The sequence below is a fragment of the Dendrobates tinctorius genome, unplaced genomic scaffold (genome assembly GCF_039654945.1).
Source record: "Dendrobates tinctorius isolate UK_male_01 unplaced genomic scaffold, ASM3965494v1 ptg000240l, whole genome shotgun sequence".
Classification (NCBI taxonomy): Eukaryota; Metazoa; Chordata; class Amphibia; order Anura; family Dendrobatidae; genus Dendrobates; species Dendrobates tinctorius.
In genome coordinates this window covers 1,811,428-1,829,402 of record NW_027361907.1, presented here as the reverse complement: position 1 = coordinate 1,829,402, position 17,975 = coordinate 1,811,428, and positions in this window count along the sequence as shown.

Here is a 17,975-nt window from a genome sequence, read left to right as displayed (position 1 = left end):
TCAGATTCAGGAAAATTGTCACAAATAATTTCTAATATCTGTGTATTCGTACCGAATAACAAATCCAATGCAAGTCAATGGGAAAGCTGAATATTTTTCTGCTGGATCCAACAAACTGGGAAAAAGCTGAAATGGATGGGAAAGAGCTAAAACTAAATGAGAACCGCATGGAGAAGATGCCTGCATGCCTTTCTGACTTACATATAGTATCTGGAAATAATGTTGTCAACTATTGTGCCGGTTTTACGGATTTTTAAAAAGACCTACCAAATCAAACCCACATTTTTTAAAAGGGAAAAATGCTAAGAAACATGATATCCTTCATAATGAAACGCATAAAACAAAATAAAATGATACCTCCCCTTCACCATATGTTCACACGGAGCGTTTTGGTTTAATTTTTTACTTTAACATTTGGAGGGCTCTCGCTCCAACATTTTGGAGGACCCTCCCTCATGCCAAAAAGTTAGAAAGATAGTGGAATTCATATTTCCCATCACTTTATAATGCCAGATTAAACATGCCCATTTTAATTTTTGGTTTTGCCTGCCACCACCACCATGTCCACCGCCGTGTCATTATGTGGCCTTCGCTGACAATTGTCAGAGTGCCAGCAGATGCAGTGAAACCTGATTTTGGTAAGGGCCGTCAGATGGCCCTGTATCATATATTTGGGGGAGCTCTCACTCCTACATTCGGGAGCTCACTCCCTCATGCCAAATAGCCAGATAGTGGAATACATATTCCCCATCACTTTATAATGCCAGATTAAACATGCCCATTTGAATTTTGGGCTTTGCCTGCCACCATCACTATGTCCACCACCATGTCATTAGGTAGCCCTCTCTTTTAATTTTCAGAGGGCCACCTGACCTGGTGCTGTGAAACCTATGTTTTGTAAGGTCCACAGTTCATTTTTGCCACCGGATACCAATGAAATCACTGTCATAGCGGGTGAAGCTGCTGTAAGGTGAATATAATACAGGAATTAGGTGAGCTGTATGATCATTGTCAGTAAATTGGATTCTACCAGACACCAAACGCATTAGAATTCAATTCAGAATACAGCGAGGGCCTGTATTGTGGTCAGTCTGTCAGGCCTGAAACACTTGTCAGGAACATGTGCAAGCCTCATTTTACTTGAAAGCATCCTCCTCAAGGGAAAGAGAAAGGAGTGCCATTGACCAATCTGCACAAGCCTACGCACTTCTTCTGGAAACTACCCAACCAGGCAGTATGTAACTGTTGCATATGTAAGATGGCTGCCAGACAAGTCCTTGAGGGGAGATATGTGTCATCAAGGCTATTAGCTGTGGTGATGTGAGCTCGGAAGTATGCTCCAGCACCTATAGTGCTGAGAGAGTTATTACGCCATTCTAGGGCCAGGTTTTACGAGCAGTCATAAGAGATGGGTGGGAATGACTGCTCATATATCTCAACCCCAGGGGTGTGGTTTGGCTAATAAAATGGTGACCGAATATCTCATTCAGTGTCTGTGGCTGGTGTGGAGACCTCCAGTGTGTGTTGCTAAAGACACTGCCCTGAGCGGGCGTACCTGCAGTACAATAAGAACTGTTTATTTTTTATTTTTCTGTTTGTTTTCTCCTTTGTGTCGGAAAAGGTTCTTCGTTTGTTTTGGCTATCCAGAACAGTTTATGCAGTTTTAATTAACTTGCTTTTGGACTTTTCAACAATGCTGCTTCCCATGCCTACCTCAACTGCAGCTGAGTGAGTACAGAACCCTACACATGGTTTTGAGCAACAATGGAGTAGTTACAGGATATATACCAGAGAGTGTCCAGGTCTGTGGAGTGTATTACTCAGGTGACAGGCAGTGCTACAGAGCTCTTATAAAGGCCTTAATGGGGCAATGACCATGTTCCAATAAGCTGTGGCCTGAATAGGTCGGGGAGCTTATTAACCCCTCTCTAACATTAGACGTACTATTCCGTTCATGTGACCTGGGACTTAATTCACATGGACGAAATATTACATCATGTGTGATCAGACGTGGCTGGATGTCAACTGATTCTCACAGCTGACACCCAGCATTAAGTGCTAGGAAAGGTCACAGACCGCTCCCGGCACTTTAACCCAGGTAAAACTGCAATTAAACATGATTGCAGTGTTCCAAGCCAGCAGAGGGGCTGACAGCCCCTCTGACTTTGGATCGGAGACCCCGCAGCATAACGTGGGGTCCCGATCGCTCCCATGGTAACCAGATCGCTCCCATGGTAGCTCCATCACTGGAAAATAAAAAAGTTATAGCTCTCAGAATAAAGCGATGCAAAAATAATTATTTTTTATATAAAATATTTTTTATTGTATAAAAGCACCAAAATATAAAAAAAATAAAAAGGGATCGCTGTAATCGTACTAACCAGATCAATTTTACCACACGCGGAACGGTATAAGCACTCCCCCAAAAGAAATTCATGAATTGCTGAGTTTTGTTCATTCTGCCTCACAAAAATCGAAATTAAAAGCAATCAAAAAATGTCATGTGCCCGAATATGGTACCAATAAAAACATCAACTCATCCCGCAAAAAACAAGACCTCACATTACTCCATGGGCCAAAATATGAAAAAAATATAGCTCTCAAAATATGGTGATGCGAAAACTATTCTTCGCAATAAAAAGCGTCTTTTAGCATGTGACAGCTGCCAAACATAAAAATCCGCTATAAAAACTTGATATAAATAGTAAATCAAACCCCCTTTAGGGTTGGGGTTAGAGTTGGGGCAAATGTTAGGGTTAGGGCTAAAGTTAGGATTAGGGTTAGGATTTGTCATGATCCATGCTGGATTATGACAGATAAAAGCACTAGTAACCTTTTTTTTTTCCTTAAGCTGGTGGTTTCAGTTCTAGTTTTGTCCCCAGTGGCCGTTAGGGTAATTGCACTCGATATTTTCTTTGCTTTGCCTTATGCCCCCGGTGGTCACTGGGATTATAGCAGCTTTTGGCCCCTGATCATTTGACCATTCCCTTTTCCTAAATAGGGTCACATGGTCTATGAGCAGGTGTTGGTGATATTGGGCATTTCCAACCATCCTTGGTGGAGGAAGGAGCTAGAGAGAGTTCCTTGCAGCTCTGACAACGCTGGGTGACGTGGCAGCTATTCAGGAGGAAAGCTGCATTCTGGTGGTGGACTCTGTTGCTGGGAGCATTAGCAACAGAGCAAAGCTAAGTGGTGTTATCCCTGTTTGTATTTTTCCCTGGTGTGTATTAGTACAGCGATGGGGCCAGTGCCTGCACCACCCAGCTTCCTAGCAAGGGACAGGTTCTGGCTCGGTGACAGGTGAGGAGCCTGTATAGGGAATGTTAGGAGTGTGAGGGACACTGACTCAGGGAAGTGCAGGAGGTCTCCACGTCCCCGTTCCCTATCGCAGGGTCCACCATTGTAACTGTTTCACCTTCCCCCATGTCTTGTTGTTTTAGTTATCGGCCTGCGGGTCATGTCACACAGGACAGTTACATGTGCCGTGTCTTGTTGCCTTAGTTACTGGCCTGCGGGTCGTGTCACACAGGACGGGTCCACATGACAGGGTTGGGATTACAGTTAGGGGTGTGTTAGGTTTCGGTTTGTTGTTAGAGTTATGGTTAGGGTTAGGATTACGGTTAGGGGTGTGTTATGGTTAGGGTTGGAGTTAGAATTAGGGGGTTTCCACTGCTTATGAACATCAGGGGCTCTCCAAATGCGACATGGCATCTGATCTCAATTCCAGCCATTTCTACGTTGAAAAAGTCCCTTCCAAGCTCTGCCATGGGCCCAAACAGTGGTTTACTCCCACACATGGGGTATCAGCATACTCAGGACAAATTGTCCAATAACTTTTGGTGTCCAATTTCTCCTGTTACCCTTGGGAAAATATAAAATTGGGGGTGAAGAGATCATTTTTGTGAAAAAAATCTGATTTTTTATTTTTACGTCTCTGCGTTATTCACTTCTATGAAGCACTTGGGGGTTCAAAGTGCTCACCACACATCTAAATAAGTTCCTTAAGGGGTCTACTTTACAATATGGGGTCACTTGTGGGGTGTTTCTGCTGTTTAGGCACATCAGGGGCTCTGCAAATGCAACATGGCGTCCTATCTCAATTCCAGCCAATTCTACATTGAAAAAGTCAAAGGACGCTCCTTCCTGTTCGAGCTCTGCCATGCACTGAAACAGTGGTTTACCCCCACATATGGGGTATCAGCATACTCAGGACAAATTGTACAACAACTTTTGCTGTCCATTTTCATCTGTTACCCTTGTGAAAATGTAAAATAGCGGGCTAAAAAATCATTTTTGAGGAAAAAAAATATTTTTTATTTTCACAGCTCTGCATTATACACTTCTGTGAAGCACTTGGGGGTTCAAAGTGCTCACCACACATCTAAATAACTTCCTTAAGGGGTCTAGTTTCCAAAATGGTGTCACTTGTGGGGGGTTTCCACTGTTTAGGCACATCAGGGGCTCTCCAAACGCAACATGGCATCCGATCTCAATTCCAGCCAATTCTGCATTGAAAAAGTCAAAGGGCGCTCCTTCCCATCCGAGCTCTGCCGTACGCTAAAACAGTGGTTTACCCCACATATGGGGTATTGGTGTACTCAGGACAAATTGCACAACAACGTTGGGGGTCTAATTTCTCCTGTTACCCTTGTGAAAATAAAAATTTGGGTGCGAAAAGATAATTTTTGTGGAAAAAATATAATTTTGATTTTCACGGCTCTACGTTTTAAACTTCTGTGAAGCACTTGAAGGTTCAAAGTGCTCAGCACACATCTAGATAAGTTCCTTAAGGGGTCTAGTTTCCAAAATGGTGTCACTTGTTAGGGGTTTCCACTGTTTAGGCACATCAGGGTCTTCCAAACGCGACATGGCATCCCATCTCAATTCCAGCCAATTCGGCATTGAATAAGTCAAATGGCGCTCCTTCTCTTCCAATCCCTGCCGTGTGCGTAAACAGTGGTTTACTTTACCTCCATATATAGAGTATCAGCATATTCAGGAGAAATTGCACAACAAATCTTGTGGTTCATTTTCTCTTTTTACACTTGTGAAAATAAAAAAAATTGATTCTGAAGTAAAAAGTTTGCAAAAAAAGTTAAATGTTAATTTTTTCCTTCCACATTGCTTCTGTTCCTGTGAAGCACGTAAAGGGTTGATAAACATCTTGAATGTGGTTTTGAGCACCTTGATGGGTGCAGTTTTTAGAATGGTGTCACTTTTGATTATTTTGTGTCATATTGACCCCTCAAAGTGTCTTCAAATGTGATGTGGTCCCTAAAAAAATGGTTTTGTAAATTATGTTGTAAAAATGAGAAGTTGCTGGTTAACTTTTAACCCTTATAAGTTCCTAACACAAAAATATTTTGTTTCCAAAATTGTGCTGATGTAAATTAGACATGAGTGAAATGTTATTTGTTAAGTATTTTGTGTGATATATCTTTCTGATTTAAGGGCATAAAAATAAAAAATTTGAAAATTGCAAAATTTAAAATTTTTTAGCCATATTTCCATTTTTGCATAAATAAACACAGATCATATCGAAGAAATTTTACCACTAACATGAAGTACAATATGTCATGAAAAAACAATTTCAGAATCAGCGGGATCCACTAAAGCGTTCCAGAGTTATAACCTCATAAAGTGACAGTGGTCAGAATTGTAAAAATTGGTCTGGTCATTAAGCTGCAAATTGGATCCGTCACTAAGGGGTTAATTTGCTTAACTATGAATTTTCATATAGATTTAAATATACAGTATGAGTCCTCAAAGTGCTTCCAATCTATGGTATGAGCCCCCACATAGTGCATATAAACAGTATGGGCCCCCACATAGTCTCCAATATACAGTATGAGCCTCCACATAGCCCCTATATAAAGTATGTATCTCAACATTGCTCCATTTATGGTTGAGCCCTCATATAGCCTTCAATATACAGTATGAACCCCCAAATAGCCCACAATATACAGTATCAGACTCCAAATAGCTACAATATACATTTTGAGACCCATATAGCCTCTTGTATATATGCAAACATCCCATACGCATAAAAAAAAGAAAAAAAACAATACATACTCACCTTATTCCCCTTCCCATAGTGCTCTGTTCTTGTTTCTTGTGCAATGATCCTCCGCATCGCATCAGCTGGCTCATTTGCACACACTAGTTGGTGGAAGAAGACGCCAATGGCTCTGTTCTCCATCAAAGTGTTCAACACTATCTGCATCACAAGGATGCAGATAATGGTGACAGCGGGCGGTGGGGGATAGAATGCGGGTAACAGTATGGTGGGACCTGCAGGCCACTGTTTCAGCCTTTCAGCTGTCTCAGTCCATGGTACAGACTGGAAAACCCAGAGGGCTGCAGTTAACCCTACCCAGCCATAAACCGATCTTAAATCGAAAGCCAGTTTTTAAAGGATTGGTCATGTTGCCGTCTTCCCTTACAATAAGGTTACAACTAGCGATGAGCGAGTATACTCATTGCTTGGGTTTTCCTGAGCATGCTCAGGTGTCCTCTGAGTATTTGGATGTGCTCGCAGATTTAGCTTGTGTCGACGGAGCTGCATAATTTGTGGCTGCTGGACAGGCTGAATACATGTGAGGAATGCCTGTTTGTTAGAGAAATCCCACAAGTATTCAGGCTGTCTAGCAGCTATAAATCATGCAGATGCTTTGACGCAAACTAAATCTCCGAGCACGCCAAAATACTCGGAGGACACCCAAGCATTCTCGGGAAAACCCAAGCAACGAGTATACTCACTCATGACTAGTTACAACTTGTTTTAATTCATATATCAGTCTTATATAGCAAGGAACTATCCAAACACTCAGACTCTGGAACTTGCCATCCACTCCTTTTGGAAAGGTTAGGGCCTCTTCATAAGCATTGTGCCTGCACAGTTGGTACTAAACATTCAATTTCTTCTCTTTTAAGTACTTTCTATCTCTCCTGAAATCAATCTCAGTAACTATGTTGGTAGAGATGGATTATACTTGACAACAGACAGTGAGCAGCAAAATAGACAGAAAGGAGACACCTAGCATCACCTACAAGGAGTGATTTTTTTAATGCAATTTAATGTAATTTTTCATTAAATAGAAGAAAAGAGAAAAAATATGCAATAAAGAGAATCTCTCAAAACTAATATCAAATTTTATTAGTACGAAACAACAAGACAAAAGTTGATTAAAACACTTAAAGAAGACAATGGCTTACAATACTTACCATACAACTTGTAATAGAGTTGTGGACACCCTGATCCACCAGGTGACACAGGTAAATGTGACACAAATAATAGTTGCCTCTGTGGTTATAATTAGTGTTGAGCAATACCTTCCGATATCGGGAAATATCGGATCAGATCGGACCGATACTCCAAAAATATCGGATATCGCCGATTCCGATACCGGAAACCAATGCAAGTCAATGGGACACAAATATCGGAATGAAAATAAACCCTTACTTTCCTTGTAGGTTAATTCTACATGAAGGAAAATAACTAAGAATAATGCAGAATGTATTGGGGGGAGGTGGAGGAGACATTAAAGGCATTGAGATTTAGCCCAATCAAATGGAATAGCAGGAATTAATTTTTTTTAAGGCGTTCGGAGTTACAAAGATATTGACTATGTTAAGCTTTTTTATATTTTGTCAGATATTTATGTTTCACTACTTCCATGCTCTTCACCTTCTTTTTTACTTCTCCCACACTTTCTCCTTCATCATCCTCTTCAGGGTCATCTTCTTGGTCTTCTTCGGGGTGGTCTTCAGGGTCGTCGTCTCCAGGGTCGTCTTTTTCGGGGTCGTTGTCTTCTTCGGGGTGGTCTTCAGGGTCGTCGTCTTTAGGGTCGTCGTCAGGGAGATCTAGAGTGATTACCAAAAACCATTTCAAAAAGCTTGAACTTGGAAATGTAGCAGAAGGTACAAGAAGGCTGAGGAACTGCTGAGAACCAGCTGAAGGTACAGGAACCTGGATAGGTAGCCGAAGGTACAAGAGCCAATGAAACTACCGAGGACCAGCTGATGGTACTGGAACCCGGTTACTAAGCAGGAGGTACCTTTGCCAGAAAGCACTACCAAGGACAAGCAGATGTTGGTGGAACTCGGACACCGAGAAGGAGGCACCTAAGCCAAAGGCTCTGCCTGGAACCAGCTGACGTTACTGGAACCCAAGGGGACATATTCAAGATTGACCTACAAAGAACCAGCTAATGGTACTGGAACTCAAATAGGCAGCAGAAGGTACACATGAAAAAAAAAGTTGCAAGGCCGCGAACCGGCTGGAGTTACCGGAACTCCAAAGTGACGTTGACACTCCCCGGAAACAGCTGGCATGCTGGAACCAGGCTGGGCAGGAAGGAGTACCCGTGCCAAAGACACTTCTGAGCAGCAACTAGCGGTGTTGGAGCCCTGGGATTACAGTAGAAACAGAGTGTAGCCAGAGGCCTAATTGGAGCACGTTTAATATCTGTAGTAGTGAGAATGTGGACAGAGCAGGAGAAATTGCTGGACACGCAGCAGGGGATCAGCTGACGTTACTGAACCCCAATAACACTGGAGCATGTGTTGACTGTGCAGATGGCACTTATGAGCAGCAACTGGTGGTGTTGGAGCCCAGGGATTACAGTTCAGGTGGTAGAAACATGAACACAACACGAGACCTGGATACTGTTGCCAACCAATTATTTTATCTGGAAGAGGACTGGCAAATTCCTGCGAGATCCAGGCCTTGTTCATTTTCAGAAAAGTAAGCCGGTCAACGTTATCGGAGGATAGTCGCATGCGACGGTTTGTTAGTACACCACGACGCGTTCTGATAATACACTAGCAGCAGGGCAAGCCAGCACCTCCAATGCATACTGGCTAAGCTCTGGCCATGTATCCAGCTTAGAGACCCAAAACTTGAAGGGGGAAGAGCTGTGTGGGAGAACACTGAGAGGGCAAGACATGTAGTCCATCACCATCTGATGAAAACGTTGCCTCCTGCTGACTGGAGCCATCTGTGATGGTGTAGACATTTGTGGCAGGGACGCAAAACTTTGTCACATTTGGGCCATACTGGTCTTGCCTTGTGCTGAGGCGCTGCTTCTGCTCCCTCTTTGTGCAGAGCTTCCTCCACTGCCTCGACGCACTGAGCTGCTTTGTAAAGCACTAGCAGCACTGCTCTCGGGTGGAATGGAGAACATGATGGAATGAACCAGTGTGTCTTGGTACTCCCGCATTTTACGCTCCCGATTCAACGGTGTTATGAGGCTTTGTAAGTTGTCCCGGTAGCGAGGACCTAGGAGGGTGTACACCCAATAATCAGCCGTGTTGAGAATGTGGGCGATGCGGTGGTCGTTTCTCAGGCACTGCAGCATGAAATCAACCATGTGCTGTAGACTGCCAACTGGCCATGAAACGCTGTCCCCTGCTTGAGGTGTAATCTCTACCTGCTCTGCATCACCCCACCCTCGCTCTACATACTTACTACTAGAGCATTGTGTACCTCCCTCCTCTGGACAGATGTCTTCCTCCTCCATTGACTCCTCCTCATCCTCCTCACAAAGTGTCCCCTGCCTAGGCCTTTGTGAGGAACCACGTTGCGAAGGCTGTCCAGAAGCAGATGGCATTTGTGACTCCTCATCCTCCACATCTTCCACAACCTCCTCCCTTAGTGCTTGCAGTGTTTTTACAAGCAGGCAGATAAGTGGGATAGTCATGCTGACTAGTGCATCATCTGTACTCGTCATCCGCGTGGAATCATTGAAGGCATGCAAAACGTGGCAGATGTCCTTCATAGAGGCCCACTCAGTGGTGGTGAAGTGTGAACGGCACGCAGTGCGACTTGTTTGCGCCTGATGCAGCTGGTACTCCATTACTGCTGCCTGCTGCTCACACAACCTCTCCAACATATGTAACGTTGAATTCCACCAGGTGGGTAGGTCACATATGATGCGATGTTCCGGAAGGCGGAATCGGCGCTGCAGAGCTGCAATGCGCGATCTTGCCATGCTGGAACACCGCAAGTGAGCGCACTCTATGCGGACCTTGTGCAGCAGTGCATCAAGATGCGTATAGTCCCGCAAAAAACTCTGCACAATCAAGTTGAGCACATGTGCCAGACATGGGATATGAGTGAGGTTGCCTAGGCCCAGAGCTGCCACCAGATTTCGGCCATTGTCACACACTACCATGCCTGGCTGGAGATTCGCTGGCACAAACCACACGTCGCTCTCCTGCTTGATGGCATTCCAGAGCTCCTGCGCTGTGTGGCTTCGATTCCCAAAGAAATTAATTTCAATACGGCCTGTTGACGTTTGGCCACAGCTGTGCTCATATCGGTTGTAACAGGTAAGCGTTCACGGGTCCATGTGGAGGTAGACTGTGACGGTTCCTGTAGCGCTGATTCAGAGGAACTGGAGTATGACGAGGAGTCAATGTGTACAGACTGGATTCCTGCAATCTATGGAGCTGGCAGAACACGTACAGCACCACTCTCAAGATCTGTACCCGGCTCCACAACATTTACCCAATGGGCAGTGAGAGAAAGATATCGTCCCTGTCCATGGTTACTGGTCAGGTGGATCTTGCTACTGACGGCATTTAGTAGCGCATGTTTAATTTTTCCCTCCACTTGCTTTTGCAGGGCAGGGACGGCTTGCCTGCCGAAATAAAAGCGGCTGGGCATGTTGTATTGTGGGACTGCCAATGCCATGAAGTTACTGAAGGTGTCAGTCTCCACCAGCCTGAATGAGAGCATTTCAAGGGACAGTAGTTATGCAATGGCAGCATTCAGAGCCTGTGCTCGGGGGTGGTTTTCTGAGTATGGGCGCCTTTTCTCCCATGCCTGTGCTACCGATGGCTGTAGACTGGCCTGGGAGTGTGAGGATGACAGGGAACGTGGTGCTGAGGGTGGAATGACACTGTGTCTCTGTACAACAGTGCCAGAGGTTCTTCCATGGCGATCCTGTGAGGAAGCCGAACCAGCTGTGTGTGAGCTGGAGGAAGAGGCTACAACACGAGCTGAAGAGGTGGTAGGTGGTGCTGTAGGTTGGCCTAGGTCTTCAGTGTGTCTTTGTAACTCCACCACGTGCTTGGTCCGCACATGTTTCAACATATTTGTGGTATTGAGGTTGCTGACACTTTTCCCTCTTTTCACTTTCTGATTACACAGCTTGCATTTGACAAAGCAAATGTCATCTACAACTGTGTCAAAAAAGGACCAGGCACTGCAAGTCTTGGGAGCACCCGTTTGGGTTTTGGAAGAGGCATGCTCCTAATGGGTGCCTAAGTGGAGGCTACAGGCAACCGAGTCTGCCCCCTCCCTCTCCCTCCTTTTTTGGCCATTCGGGGAATCTCTTCCTCAGAGCTGCTCCCACCACCTTCCTGTACCTCACGCCATGATGGGTCAAGGACCTCATCATCTACACTACCCTCTTCAAACGACTGCTTCTCCTGGGTAGTCTCGACAGCACAGTACGCACCAGAAAGTGGCACCTGAGTCTCATCATCAGATGCATACTGAGGTGTGCTGACCATATGCACTGGCCCACCCGCCTCTTCAGATTTAGAGAGACAAAGCTGTTGCGCATCACTGCTTACTACCTCTTCTTCAAATTCTCGAATGCTGCTTGGCTGGCCCCCTCTTTCCAAGCCAACAGATTCAGAGAGCAGAAGTAGAGATGTCCAGTGCTCTCTGACTGCCTGGGCAATTTGGCAGGTGGTGAAGAGACAGATGGGTGCTCTTCAGTGCTCTGGACCTGAGAGGATCTGGAACTAATTGAAGTCGATGCATTAGCTGCCATCCATCCGACAACGGCTTCAATTTGCTCGTCCCGCAGCAGTGGGGTATGGCGAGCGCCTACAAAGCTGCGCATAAAGGACTGTTCCCTGGGAAAACTGGGGGATGCTGAGTCACTGATGCCCACAGCAGGCACAGAATCCCCATGTCCTCTCCCTGCAGAAACTCCAAGCCCCTGTTACACATAGCGATATCGCTAGCAATATTGCTGTACTGTCAATGGTAGAGTTGAGCGAAACGGGTCGAAAAAATTCAAAAGTTGCCGACTTTCACCAAAGTCGGGTTTCATGAAATGAAACCCGACCTTAGCGTGAGGTCAGCCACGAGGTCGGCGACCATTGCGCCAAAGTCGCGTTTCAAAAGATGCTTTTGCGCCCTTTTCAGCCAATCAGGAAGAATGGACACTGTGGGCAACGTGATGACATAGGCAGCGGTTACCACCATATTTGTGAAGGGCGTGCAAGTGATTGGCTTGCTTTGTGTGGCGTCACAAGGGGTATAAAAGGGCGTGCACGCCGACCGCCATGTTACTTATGCTGATCTCAGAATAGGGAGAGCTGCTGCTGCTGCTGATTCTGTAGGGAGAGCATTAGGCAGGGAAGAAGATACCAAAAACTACTTCTGCTGCTAGCGATTTTGCCTGTACAACACACCAGTTACTGTGCAGTGCAAGGGGAGGCTATATTTTGGTGCATCAGCTCTGTTGGTTATTAGGCTGCCTTTTAAGGCTCCCTGATAGCTGCATTGCTATTTTCACACTGCTGAGCAAACTTCTTTTTTCAAAGCAATCCAAATTTTATTGCTTTGTCGTGGTGTGCTACTGAGCGTTCATTTTTTCACACACCGTACAGCGGTGTACGCTTCTCACACAGTACCGTGTACCGGCTGGTATCACGGCCAAATTGAAGCTATCTAAGTGTGTGACTCTGTAAGGAAAAGCCGAGGAGTTTTTCCGTTCTTACAGACCTACACTCTAGGGAGATTCCAATTCTGCCCAATTCTATATACACCATGTAGTTAGTCATACACTAGGCAATTTCTGCCTGTCACATTGTGGTGTAATCTGTCTTGGGCCAGAGACAATAGTTCAGCGGCCAAATTTTAGCTATCTGTGTGTGACTCTGTAAGAAAAAGCCGAGGAGTTTGTCCATTCTTACTGACCTACACTCTAGGGAGATTCCAATTCTGCCCAATTCTATATACACCTTGTAGTTAGTCATACACTAGGCAATTTCTGCCTGTCACATTGCGGTGTAATCTGTCCTGGACCAGAGACAATAGTTCAGCGGCCAAATTGAAGCTATCTGTGTGTGTCTCTGTAAGAAAAAGCCGAGGAGTTTGTCCGTTCTTACAGACCTACACTCTAGGGAGATTCCAATTCTGCCCAATTCTATATACACCTTGTAGTTAGTCATACACTAGGAAATTTCTGCTTGTCACATTGCGGTGTAATCTGTCCTGGGCCTGAGACAATAGTTCAGCATCCTCCAATCTACAGTGAGATTCAAATTCTCACCAATACTCTATACAGCTTCTGTCTTCTCATACACCAGCCAATTTCTGCCTGTCACAATGCGGTGTAATCTCTACTGGGCCTGAGACAATAGTTCAGCGTCCTCCAATCTACAGTGAGATTCAAATTCTCACCAATACTATATACAGCTTCTGTCTTCTCATACACCAGCCAAGTTCTGCCTGTCACATTGTGGTGTAATCTCTACTGGGCCTGAGACAATAGTTCAGCGTCCTCCAATCTACAGTGAGATTTAAGTTCTCACCAATACTATATACAGCTTCTGTCTTCTCATACACCAGCCAATTTCTACCTGTCACATTGCTGTGTAATTTGTCCTGGGCCTGAGACAATAGTTCAGCGTCCTCCAATCTACAGTGAGATTCAAATTCTCACCAATACTATATACAGCTTCTGTCTTCTCATACACCAGACAATTTTTGCCTGTCACATTGCGGTGTAATCTCTACTGGGCCTGAGACAATAGTTCTGCGTCCTCCAATCTACAGTGAGATTCAAATTCTCACCAATACTCTATAGACCCTTTACCTTGTTTTACAGTACCATATAGCTGTTGTTATTTTGGGTACCTTTTTCAAAAAAATGAAGAAGTATGGTGGAAGAGGCCGTGGAAGTGGGCGGGGGTTGCCAGCTGGTCCTGATGGTGGTGTTGGTGGTGGTGCTTCTGCTGGTTGTGGCAAAAGCACAATAGCACCTAAGGCAGGAGGTGGTGAGCTGGCGTCATTGTCTGGCTCCACAAGGCCTCGTAGGCTCCCTTTTCTGGGAGTAGGTAAACCGCTTTTAAAGCCGGAGCTTCAGGAACAAGTTTTGGCTTACATTGCTGACATAGCCTCCAGCTCTATCGCCTCCTCTTCTGAACTTTAAAAAAATAAAAGCACTGCGTCGTCAGTGGAGGCTCCTGGTCAGGAACAACACCTTTCCTTGTGTCCTTCACCCCTACCAAAAGTGAAGGATGCGGCAGGCCACACTACAGATTACTCCATGGAGCTCTTTTCTCATGCCATGCCTGGGTTATCAAGTCAAATTGTGAATTCCCCAGTCCAAGATGAATCTTCCATGGAGTGCACTGATGCACAGCCACTGCTAGATTTATCTGCTGGCACATTCACTCAGAGCACTACATTGTCCTCGCAGTGTACTGAGCCAGAATCTGACCCTGATGAAACTCAGGTGCCCCTTCCCGCATACTATACCACCATATACGGTGACACAGAGGAAGGTGCACATGATATTGAAGAGGAGGTGATGGATGACCCAGTTGTTGACACAGATTGGCATCCATTGGGGGAAGAGGGTGCCGCTGCCAATAGCTCAGAAGAGGAGGAGGAGCATCAGCCGCAGGCATCGACATCGCAACAGCTGTTATTTGGCAGGCCCGGAGCAGTCCAAAAACGTGTTACAAAAACCAAAAGAGTTGCAGGACAGCTTGGCCAGACGGCCAAAATAGCACAGCGTGCAAGGCCTCAAAATGTCTTCCATATTAGGAAGAGTGCAGTGTGGCACTTTTTTGAACAAAATCCTAATGATCAGGCAAAGGTTATCTGTAAGAAGTGCGCAAAGATCTTTAGCCGAGGGAAAAATCTGAGAAATTTGAATACCAGTTGCATACTTAAACATTAAACCACATGCACTTGCAAGCGTGGATGGACTACCAAACCTCACGTACCACATGTGCAACTGCTCCCAAAGAAGGTAGTCAGCAACACTACATTGTTTCCCCCATTGTAAGCCCACCGGTTAGCACACCACCAGCAGCAAATGTTGAGGTGTCATCGCAAGGCCAATGCAGTCAGGGAATCACAATGTTATATCAACGAAAGACTGAATCTAGGCCATCAGAAAGAACACCAACTCCATCATTATCATCAACCCTCTCTCAGTCCGCCATGTCCACCGCTAGTTCCACCAAATGCAGCTCTCAAGTCCAGCTCACCTTACCAGAGACTATGAGTAGGACAAGAAAGTACTCATCCTTTCATCCGCATACACTGGGTTTGAACGCCCACATTGCCAAACTGATCTCATTAGAGATGATGCCCTACCGGTTGGTTGAAAACGCAGCTTTCCGCAAACTCATGGCCTACGCAGTACCACGCTATGACCTACCCAGTCGCCACTTCTTTTCTCGCAAAGCCATCCCAGCCCTCCACCTTCATGTGAAAGACCACATTGTACATGCACTCAAGCAATCAGTGAGTGGAAAGGTGCACCTCTCAACTGATGCATGGTCCAGTAGGCATGGCCAGGGCCGTTACGTGTCCATCACTGCACACTGGGTTAATGTGGTGGATGCAGGGTCCACAGGGGACAGCGATGGTGGGACAGTGCTGCCTAGCCCACGGTATAGGAAACAGTTGGCTGTAGGCGCTTGACCCTCCTCCTCCTCCAGAAGCGAAAGCTCATCCACAGAGCGCAGTCGCACGAGCACTCCATCCACAGTTGCCAGTGTTGCACACGAGGTGTCCCCCTATCGATCAGCTAGTGGAATGCATCAGCAGGCTGTGTTGCAGATGATGTGTTTGGGCGACAGACACACTGCGGAGGTACTGGCCGACAACTTTCAGGGACAAACTGAGTCATGGCTGGGCAGTCTACATCTTGAGGCAGGCAAGGTAGTTAGTGATAACAGCCGGAATTTTGTGGCAGCCATAGCCCTTTCAAAACTCAGACACATACCTTGCTTGGCTCACACCTTGAACCTGGTGTTGCAGTTCTTCCTCAATAATTATCCGGAGTTAACAGGTCTGCTCCATAAGGTTCGAAGACTGTGCTCGCACATCCGCCGGTCGCCGGTACACTCCAGTCATATGCAGAAGCTGCAGTGATTGCTCCACCTTCCCAAGCACCGCCTAATTATCGACGTTGCAACAAGGTGGAACTCCACCCTGCACATGGTTGAGTGGCTGTGCAAACAGAGGCAGGCCATAATGCATTTGTGGGAGGATACACGGGCAGGCACTTTGAGGGCAGACATGTAGTTGACAGGTGTGCAGTGTTCGAAGCTGAAAGACCTCTGGAAAGTCCTTCAGTGTTTTGAGGAATGCACACGACTGGTAAGCGCAGACGATTCCATCATAAGCATGAGCATCCCACTTAAGCGTCTGCTCATTCAAACTTTGACGCACATTAAGGAGCAGGCATCTGCAGCCGAGGTAGATGAGGAGGAAGAGGGGGAGGGAAGCCTTGATGACAGTCAGCCATTGTCTGCTCCGGGACCTCTCCTGGACGAGGTGGAGGAAGAAGAGGAAGAGGAGGAGGAGGATGATGTCATGTTTACGGAATTGCGCAAAACAGGTTTGGCACAGAAAAACGGATGATTATTTAGGGGAGGAGGATACTTCTCGTGGGGCAAGAGAAAATGTTGGCGTGGCAAGGTCTGGTACAGGGTTTCCAAAGACATACTGATAGGGAATTTAGATTGTGAGCCTCATCAGGGACAGTGATGATAATGTGTGCAAAATGTAAAGCGCTGCAGACTATGTTAGCGCTATATAAAAATAAAGATTATTATTATTTGTGTGTGACTGGAGGGATGTGGATTTGCCAGAAAGTGCTCCTCCACCCAGCACTCGCAGTGCATCATTGACACCGGGAACATTGGCAAACATGTCAGATTATGCCTTGCAGATCCTAAAAAGGGACCCCAGCATTGCCAAAATGATGAACGATGACGACTACTGGTTGGCCAGCATCCTCGATCAACGCTATAAAGGCAAATTCCAAAACATAATGCCACAGAAGAACCTTGACCTAATATTAGCTAACAAACAAGCAACTCTGGTAAACCAGTTGGTTGAGGCATTCCCAGCACACAGCAGCGGTGATGGTTCTCTCACGAGCCGTAGGGGCCGGGCGCAGCTTGGAAGAGGTGTTTTTGGTGCACTCATCAGAAGTGGCGTTGGAGACAGGGGTTTCATGACCATGTTGTGGACTGATTTTTCAAGTCCCGCTCACACGACTGGTAATACTGCATTGATTGAAAGTCACAAAAATGGCCCAATATATAATACAATCTGTATACACCACAGAAACAAATGCTTAAACTTTTGTGGTAACAACATAAGAAGCGTTGACCCCACACAATGATGTATATATCTTTCAAATTTTTAAACTTTATTAGACATAAAAATCCGACATTACATACAAATATACACAATAAAGGTGCTAGAACACAAAATAGGAAAGGGACTACAATCCATGGGATCTCACATTACGGCATCAAAAGATAACCGCCCTCAAAAAGGGGACATGCAAGGGGGACAAAAACCACTGTCATGATATCAAATTACATGTAAAAATACAAGTTTATAGTTATTTATAAGGCTACAATGAACCCGCAATCAATTGAGGCCAAGAATTGCCCACAAAGAAATATCAAACTGCACAAAGTAGACCACATGACCCTGTGATGCCCCCCATAGCATAACCCCCATCGGAGGCCAGCTGTGCACACATAGTTAATGGCTAAACTTTTTCATACCAGAATGTGCCGATGGAGATACCTGGACGTCCCTCTGCCCCAACGCGCGTTTCGCACTGCTTCTTCGGGAGGCGTGTCAGGGCAGGGGGATATCCTACCATATATACCAATATCGTGAGTGTATACTAATTAAAAATCGTACAAACCTGTGTTTAATTACATTCACTATCGCGAATGAC